This window comes from Scatophagus argus, chromosome 10 (assembly GCF_020382885.2).
Source record: "Scatophagus argus isolate fScaArg1 chromosome 10, fScaArg1.pri, whole genome shotgun sequence".
NCBI lineage: Eukaryota > Metazoa > Chordata > Actinopteri > Scatophagidae > Scatophagus > Scatophagus argus.
The window spans coordinates 16,222,128-16,232,551 of NC_058502.1; positions in this window are offsets into that span (position 1 = coordinate 16,222,128).

Sequence of the window (10,424 nt, forward strand, 5' to 3'; positions counted from 1 at the left end):
AGTGAATGTACAGTTTCAGTGTTCACTTCACCTCACTGTGCTGAAAGTGAACCACGGAGAAAATACAGATGTCAGCCCTTGATATTTGGCATATTTGAAATGTTTAGGAAACTGTCCTGTCAGTCTTCATGTTCAAAGCATTTCTCCACAATCATTTATAAGACACTCAGCACAGGCTTCAGTGCCACCACATAAATCAAACCCTGCACCATGACGTTTGAACATGAAACTGTGCATTTAGGCCTGTGTTTGTTGTTACTATTGGCTTTTCTAAGGGCTTAAATGCTAATTAGCACCAAAACCAGCTGTATCTCAATCACTTGACATTAAGCTTTTCACTCATTAAGATGTAATTGCTGTTGTCAAGCAGCTTGCACATCATTGGTCATAAATTAATTACTTCTCTGTGTAAACCAGCCTCTCAGTAATAAGTTCGTGCATAAATAAAGGGGGCCTTGAAGTCAGACTGGTCAGTACAAAATACATACTGCAGATCCACAAAAGGATACGTGACGAATCATTGCACCTGATGAGAGAGAACCTGAGACACCTGTCACATGTGGTAATTTCTGTGTGTACAGTTAATGAAACCTGCTTCAGATCTGTGGGGAGAGCACGTTAAACTCTGCTTTTCAGTGTGAGCCATGTGATTGCTGCATGAGGCAAGGTAAACATGTATCCTGCTGGGAATGATGAAGTCACTCTTACGTTAAGGAGTCTATTCGTGGTGTGTGGAGCTGGGCAAAGAGTTGTCGGCTTACATGTGAGATAGACAGAGAGAGTCTAATATGGCCGACTGCAGCCCGCTCTAAGAGCATCTCTGGAAACTTAAGTCGTAATATTGAGTTACTCTAATCAACTGCTTCATGCTATTGATCTTGTTTCCCTCGCTAGCTGCTTGAACAGTGAATGGATGTGCGGAGAACAGTATGGTCTTTGTGTGAAGTCGCCCCTTCCCCCCACTCGACCTTCCTCCATCCATCGTGGCTGGTAACCCAAGCTTTGAAGTCACGAGCTCCCCTCCTTCCTCCTTTAAGCAGGTAACAAGACCAGCTGTCGCCATGGTTACAAGCCACAACCAAGCTCAATAGCAAGAAAGACGGGGATGGGTGGGGGCTGCCTGGTTCCAATCACAAGGACGACTCAATCACATCCAGCATCAGCTTGGCTGCACACAGGCAATCTCTTTCTCTGTGCAACATTTCTGCAACACAAGATTTAATCATCTCACTGCCATTCTGCTAAACGCCGTATATCAGGGGAAAGGAAGAAATGCCTGACCGTGGCTCAGAATAGCATGATTAACAGCCTGTAGTGAAGAGCAAAGCCTCCGCCACCAGTTACTGTGAGTCAGCTTTAGATGCACACAGGCCATCTGGCTGCAATCTCACGAGCAATCCTATCAGCCAGGAAGAGAAAATATGTAAAGAGCATCATGACATGATGAGCGAGCAGCAGCTCCGCACAATATTGGTTCACCAGCCATTAAGTTTGTTTTATCACTGTTTAATCTTTTCGCACCCAATTGCCTCAAAACCTTCACATTGCTTAGTATATACCATATTTATATAATTAAACTAAAGAAAGAGAAAAAAAAATACTGTGAAAAAAACCCATCTGGGCAGCACTTTATTTTTTACCATTTATAAGAATTTATAAGAAATAGCAATTGATAAACCTTTATAATGCACTCTAATGTACTTATAAGCACATATGAAAGGGCATGTGTTCAAATAGGTAATACATCCTTCCAATACTATTCATGTTGGTCCTCATCTGATGGGTTGACTTCCAATTATTTCTTTCACTTTATAGGCGTCTGTGAAGTGTTTCACCTTTTGCTGAGCTGACTTAGCTTGTTACTGCTTAACAGTTTCATGTTGTTCTTCATCCGTCAGTAGTAGTAGGCAGGGGCATTATCACAGTACCCATTTATAGCGTTGTAGACTATGTACTTACATTGTTTATTTCCCAAAAAATCAACAGAGAAGACACCCATAAGGCCAGTTCTTCATGTAATCATACAGCTATAACAAACAGCGATACCAAGGATTCATTTACTGTTTTTGCATCAGTTGTGGATACTAAGAGCTTTAATTGTTGACAAACACATCAGTAACCTCAAAGAATGACATGTTCTCAATTAAAAATGTTCTTATATTTCCTTACAACTACATTACAGAGTGTTATTAACCATTTATATATGCTTAATATGGCAGGTGAAAACAAATTTTATCTTAGTAAGGGGGATTAAATGAAGGGTTACCAACATCTGCAGTATAGATCAATGTTCCCTACTTTAGTCCATCCGTCCACACATCCATTCATCTCACCCCAGCTCTGTTAGACTGTTGCCAGGGCAACTGGGAGAATGAGCCAGCTCTGAAATGTGTTTCGCCCATAAGTACAATGAATCTTATTCATATGGATTTCACATCTTCACCAGAGTATGTGACAAGAATACACATTCATCTGTAGAGGTGATCTATACAAAGGATGTAATATAAAAGGTGCAGATGTATGAATTCCTATTGGCTAATTATCCGGGAGTTTGTATCTTGCCTACAGGCAGTAGTCTTCCTCCAGATATTACGATCTCCTTAAATTTAAACACTAAATATTATAGTACAGAAATAAATGAAAAATTAATCAACTCTAAGAAGCCACCCTTCTGATTATAATTCATTCAACCAAACAATTAGCATTGGTTAATTAGCATTGGTAACATACCTCCATCAATTCCAATAACAACGATGCAGCCGATTCTCTTTGAAATGCAAAACCTCTGGAAATGCTTTGTCCTGAACATGAAAGACATTTAGACAGCAAAATAATAAATTCCCCACAATGCTTGTCTCATCAGTGTTATCATTATTCTTGTGAATAAGGAGCTTGAGCGGTCTCTTGCCAGTGTGTATGAGGGATGGATCACTTCCATTCCCAACCCACGCTTCCTGATGCATAAATTCTCATTTGTTCCTGCATTAGGGTCATTCTGCAGTAATTGTTTGTTTTACTTCTGATGATTGAATAACAACCTTGCGGCAGTGCCATGCTGTGTTTACCACATGTTGCTATGGTTCATGGAGTCCTTTAATTGGATTTTGTTGTTTCCTGGGAAACAAGGTAACCCACTGTATTGCTCAGCAACCTTACCAATTTATTGTGTATGTGTTAAGATGCACGCTGATGGATTTGTATTTCAGATTCATCTAGCCATTTCTAAATATAACTAAATGAGGCAACGGAATGCAGAAAATCAAAATTCAGAGGGGGAAAAGGAGCCTGATATTTGTGACCCTGAATTGCAAGCACAAGGCCGCATCCGTGCATTTGAACTCAGCTGTGCAGTGGATGAACTCGAGCAAGAGCATGGGGCCAGTGTTTGTGTACAGGGAGACAGGAGAGTGCTGTGTCCATGCGAACTGATGGGTGAATCATTACAAAGATAACACACAAGCTGTTAGCTTTTTGCTGGCAACGGTCAGGGCAGAGAGAAAAAGTGCTGTGACGAGTGGCATGTAATTACCATGGCTCACTGCCTTGACTCGGCTGGACACTCACGCAGCCCTCCATATAAACAACTGCAACAAACATCAACAGCAACGCTACAACGTCCTTGAGTTTGTCACTCTGGCTGCAAGCGGTCCTCTATCAGAAGCTTCCAGACTCTTGGTCCACTCGATGCCTGAGTGACTAATCGCTTTAGAGGAGCAGGGACCAGCAAAGCCCAGAGGCAGTTCTGCAGTTCTTGAGTTTAAGATGGGGAAAACACAAGAATAGAGAGGAGCGAGAGTCTCTGAGAAATGGAGGGTTGGCAGGAGGACGAGGGGAGATGAGTAGGATATGAAAGCAGGGACTGCTGGGGGTTCCAGCAGCATATCAACACCCACCTGACTGCAGGAGGTGATATCTGCCCATATAGGCTCTCAGCTTCTCCTCACTTTTACTCCTTTCCAATAATGTGCAGATGCCTTGTTTTGAAACTGGTGAATTCTTCTGAGAAAAGAACAAGAGTCTGTGCACATCGTGAATCATGCAGGATGAATGGCATGCAAAATTGATGCGGCTGCCTGCAAACCCCTCAATTATATAAGTTTGCCCGCATGTATGAATCCATTAATGCATCTGCAGTGCTCTGTTTACAGCCCTGTGTTCATGTGTGGATGTCTCACGGCTCTGCACAGCTGGTGTTTTGAGAGGTGAAGAGGAGTCTGTCTCTCCCCTTTATCTGACGGAGATGATTGGAATATTAATAGACTATGCAGACCAGAGCACAAGCAATGCCCACACATACATATATCAATCAAGAGGATGTGATGCAGCAAACAGTCAACAGTGTTGTCATTTCAAACTAGTAAAGCTGGATTTGGTGTTTATATATGAGTATCTTTCCAGAGCTTTTATTCCAAGTTTCAAGAAGGGATTTCTTGAAGCTTCTTGAGCTTCAAGAAATCCCTTCTTGAAACTTGAAACTCCCACTTATTCCTCAGGGCTCTATATTATTAAAAGATTGTTTTTGGCCTTAGTGGAAACACAAAAATAAAGAAACAAATAATGAACCCTTGGGGCTGGAACCGAAATAGTTTCCCTTCAAAGGCCTTGTTTCATCACCTGTTCGTTTATCATATGCCACCTCTAGCATCTCGTGGCGCCTCATGCTCCCTGCACTACACTGTACCAGAGCCGCTGGCCTCACCAGCATCAATCATCCACCCTCCCACACTCCACTCATCCATGTGAACCGGCCCTGCATGGAAACTCAGGGACAGGAGCTCTGCTGTCATGACAGGCAAGATTAAATGAATGTGGATGAAAGAGTAAAACCTTCAATAGAAGAGACATGGACTGGCTGGACAAATGACACTACTGACATGGATAGCAGGTTAAAGTACAGCTGTACTTACAGGATTTCATTTGTTACTTCCGGTCAAAACAACATGCTGGTGACAACTGAACATACAACACATTTCTAAAATGTCATCTTTTTCTATTTGTTTGATTGATATGAGCACATCTTGTATGTGCATATATCTTTTTACCTGTGTGTGCCCTGAATCCTCTTGCTTCTGCCATGCTTTCAAGAAATTATTTTTCTGTTTGTAAATATATCTATTATTATCTATTATTGTTCTCAGCAAGAAAATTAATAAAAGTAATTATGTCACAGGTCCTGCACACAAAACACTAACTCCTGTGAGTGTGTTTGCCATGGCAACCATCTCCTTATCCTGCTGCATCATTTCCTGTGAGTGAGCAATGTTGAAGAAATTCACTGAAGTCCAACTCAGTAGTTTGCTGTGGTGATGTTTAATTGAGCATATCGGTATACTGGTGAACAGACTGACACCGACAAAAGCTGAGGAAACAAACCAGAGAACATATTCAGGGAAATTCACCTGAGGATTTTTGGTAAAATATTTAGTGAGCCCTGCAATCTCAGCCTGTTTCATATTCATACTGTAGACTTAATAAAGTTATCATTTGAAGAGTGCATGCTTTCATAGAACCAATCTATAGAGCAGTCAGCTCATATTACTTGACAGGTTCAGTGTGTCACATTTGACATCAATTAGTGAGTGCTTGTCAGTAGGTATTTTTAGCAATGACAGACAGTGACCGCTTCTGAACATTAACAGCTGTGAAATGATGCTGAATGGCAGCATTTAACCATAAGACTGTATCAAGCTGCTGTGTGTGTGCGTGGATGCGTATTCCTGTAGTTGCAGTCACATTAGGATGACCCGTCTTACTTATGGAGACAAAATGCAAGTCCCCACAATGTAGATCATTAAATATTAGAGTGAAGACTTGCTTTAAGGTTAGGTTGAGGTTAGGGTTACGATTAGGCAAATAATGTTTATTGTTATGGTGACGGGGTGGTTAAGCCTCCAGGAAATGAACATAAGTCTATGTAATGTCCCCAAAAGTGAGGGAAATGCGACTGTGTGCGTGTGTGTGTGTGTGCCACAGAGTGAGCCAGCTTCGGAGATGCTAACCACTGCATTGGTCTTTGCTGGAGCCGGGCCAGTGTCATTTCACAGCGCTAAGCCTTGTAAGATAAGATGGGGGACATCAGACCCTGACCAGCCCAAATGAATGGGATGTCACTTCTGCTTAGAACCACAAGCCTTGTCCTCTACACAAGTGACCATATGTGTGTGTGTGTGTGTGTGTGTGTGTGTAGACTCTAAATAGAGAGGACATATCCAATCCTAAGGAAAGGGTTTCACTGTCCATACTCTGCCTGGCGAGATATAATAAGACCCCCCACCCCACCCACCCCACCCCTGTGCTGGGAGAAAGAGCCAGGACATCTGCTCAATGATAGTTGATTTTTAATCTGGCCGGCATAATTGCCCTGAAACAATGGAGCTGCCTGGGTCCTGCAGGATTTCAGTGTTGCCGCGGGCAGTCACAGGAACAGGTGGGTGCGCTCTTCTGCAGTCAGAAATTGGGCACTTATCATTTGAATTCTTCATAAACAGATATTTACACATAAAATAGGTACAATGTGAACTTGGCAGAGATGTAACTGGTCGTATTGGTGGTGCCAGCACAACCTCAGCCAGGCCACAGATCACCTAAAGGTTACCCTCCTCAGACAAGGTTGAAAGGTTGTTTATTTCAGACTGGGAAACCAGGGGTATTGCCATGGCAACCTTTCATGGATTTGGCACTATTGGGTACTTGGGTGGAGCTTGGCATCAGCCTGGGAGGCAGCAGGCACACAGGTGCCCCGGCCCGAGCAGCTGCCTTCTCTGTCAGATAAAGAGTGGTTTGTTGTTCTCTCCCACCCCCCCTCAACATACACGTCAGTCTCCCTCGCCCTTTTCACTTCTCTGTCTCGTCTCTCTTCTCTTTACATTTTTTTCTTCTTGGCCTTTGATTGGGGATTGGATTTGCTGGTAGAATGACAGAGGCAGGAAGTGCTCTGAGGCACAGGAGGGGCCGGGGGGCCCCAGGGCCAGGGCCAGGGCATTCCACAGTGCTCTCTGTTTCCCTGTGCCTGCGTCATCCCTGGCCTGGCCTGGCCCTGCAGTCACAGAGCCTGGCTTTCAGCAGTGACTCTCATCATGGTCTATCTGTCAGACTGGACCAGTCACAACAGCCCAGGCCCACTGATCATAGAAGTGGGGGGGGCAGCTGCAGATTGAAGTCCTCCCTGGATACAGCCCAGAGCACAATGGCATCATGTATATATCCACATCATCACAAAGGTGACCTACTCTGTGTCCTCAGGCTGGATCATGACCTCTGACCCCCTTCCATTCTGTCGAGAAGGATCACAGGGTTTCACTTCTCTTTGACTTCTCAAACCTCTTGTCTCAACTGACTTAAAAAGTAAGTAGCTGATACCACAAAAACAACTGTAACAACATTCTCCTCTAAAAGAAATTTACCTGGATAAACTGTAGTCAGGAATCTGAAAATAATCCCCTAATTATCATGTCATTTCAAGCTGACTTAGGCGAGTCAAACTAAACAGCCATGGAGAAATATTAGCATCTACAGTGTATTGTAAACCCACCTCGATGAGAACTCTTATGTCCATGTGTTAATATGGAGCAGCAACTGGGAGGCAATGAGCTTCACTTAACATGAAGACTGAAAATAAGCTCAACAGCTCAATGACAAATGATTCAAACACCCATTTCTACTGTTTAAAAGCATTCTGAGGCTACAGAGTTTATAATTAGGATAATGAAGCGGCAGTAGCTATATGTTTTTGGATTGATAAGCGCATATTGGCATTTTCCGGAAATATGCACGTGTCTATGAAAGTGTTACACCATGCTGCTTATTCAGTTTGTATACATTACAGTACATGTGCACAGGGCCACTGACAGCATGGTGGCCGGCCTGCATGAACTTTCTGACTGGCAAGGACGGGGGGGGGGCAGCACCTGAGACACCTGAGATCTCCTGCAACACCCTGCCCTCCTTCCAATGTTTACTGGCCATCTGTTGATTTGATTCAATTACAAAACACACTCTGTGACAGATCTGTTTAACGTGGCTCACTGCCAGGGAAAATAGTCATGTTCCCACCAATTCTAAGAAACCTTGCATAGTGGTCATGGAGGCCGTGATGATGACATGTCAGTGCAAGGCTAACACAGGATGGCCTTTATAGTCACAACTCAGCACAAACTGTAGCCTTGACAGCCTGCACAGGCTGTGCTCACATGTGCTTTCACTGATTCAAGTCAGTTAGAGATAAATGGTAGAATGTAAGTTGTGGATTAAGATGAAACACGTGAATAAATGAGGGACCCACGGGACGATAATGTTTGACTGCACAGCCTAAATTAATCTGAACCTCACAGGTCCTGCCAGCAACAGTGTCTGTTTCCCTTCTTGTCCTCAGACAAAGGGTAAAGTTCAGTTGATCGCCCCTCAAATCGCTCCAAATATCTTTGGCGCCACTTCAAAATAAGCATGAAGAATTCCTGCTCCGACACTGTAAAAATCCAAGGCAGCTGTTTAGTGCTTTTAAGGCTTATCTTCCCCATGTAAAGACATCTCCGGGCTTCCAGCAAACACAATAGCTAGCTGTGGCCAGGTTGAATAGACAGAGAGAGAGAGACAATTTAAGATCATGAAAGTACTTTTCTGTCCCCTGCTAGACCTTCTCCAACAGAAACTATTTAGTTTATACAAGCATAACACTATAACTGCTCAGTAATTTCTTTGGCAGCAGCGTAAGCTGGCGTGTTTCTGAGAGCCATCTAGCTGCTGAGGGATTACAAGCTGTTCAAAACCTCTGGAGGTATGTGGGTTTGGACGGCTGATGTTTTTCCACAGCAGTAAATGGTATTGCAGTTAATTCTGTATTTTGGCACGGATCTGCAGCTGGAAAACAACTTCTCAGTGCCAGAAGCTGTTTATTATTGCAGAGAGCTTTTACCCAAAATGGCCATTCAGCTACTGTGGTGTCCATGTTGTTCTGACCTGGTTGCATAGTAACCAAGCACGAACGTGGCAGACTGGAGGATAAACTTGAGCACACAAGCTCACACATGCACCCACGCACACATTGTTACAGTGCACAAATACAGCAGGAAATATGCAGAATGAGAAAGTGTGAATCTTTACAAACAGAATAAGAGAGAGATGAGAATTGTAGCTTTATCTGACACAGCATTTTTTTTTCCACATGCATGAATATCCCAAGCTGCACATTAAGTAGACCACAGTTGTTAACTTCATCAGTGGTGCAGCTTTTTCACGGTGTGTCGTATCTGAAGCAGCTGAGATTTGCCTGTATTTTTAGTTGAATCTTCTGTGCAGGCTATTTTTTCCCCATACCATACAGGAAAAGAACTAGCATGGCAATTGCCTCCTGATATAGATACTAATCATCAGCAGAGAATGGAAACAGCAAGGTGAAAAACAGCAGGAATGCACACAATAGTGGAGCAAAGTCCCAGGAATGGGTTAACAGTGGACTCTGGCTTTCATTTCCTCTTCTGTTCCATCTGAACAAACAAGGCGGGTGACCTGACAGAGCACAGAGGGGCGGGGCGGGTGGGGTGGAGGAAGAGAGGGGTGCCGTGACTGGAATATAACCAAAGAGAGGGGGGGAGGAGGGGGGAGAGAAGACAGGCTGCAGACCACGTGACCGTGAAAAGCCTGCAGGCTGCTGTGCTGGGAAAGGCAGACAGAGACATCCCCCCATATTGACGCTGCCGTTTCACCACAACAACAGTTCTGGGAAATGGCTGCCGTCTGTACTGTAGCTATTATTTACATGGGACTGATTCAGCCCGCTTATCTCTTTCATCATCAGCTACGGTGGCTCGTCTGACCTTCATGCTTTACTCCTCCCGTTGATTCCCTCCTCTCTTTCTCTTTTTTCTACACTTGGGGCATACAAGACTTTATCTTGCATGAATGAAAGCTCAGAGAAATACAGAGCAAATAATGAAAATAAGGAAGCTAAGATGAATGTAAAGTGTGTTGCAGGCTAGAAAAAGACAGTTGAGCTAAAGGATGATGAAGGAGGGAGAGAGTGCAGTCTGGACCAGAAGCACTGGAGACATGAGTCATGGCGAGCAATCTCCCAGGGGGCTCGTTGGTGCAGTCTATAAATGGAAATAGCAGAAAAACAGCGGCTTCCCTCGCCCACCCAGGACTAGGTTATGCCTTATTAGAATCTGATGGCTTGTGACAGCAGCTGCTTTGTTTAGCCCCAGCCTGAACTTCATTCTCTTCGGTTTTCTTGACCTGGCAAACTCAATGGAAAAGTGAATGTAAATGAATTTATATGTATATAACATAAGCTGCTTAGTGTCAGAAAAATGTTTCTGGGTTGCGAGAATTTGTTACCGAAAACAGGTCACGGGGAGTTTTCAACTAAAAACTCTTCATGCAAGTAGCTGCCTTATTTTTTTCACAGTAAATGCAACCTATATCTGTTA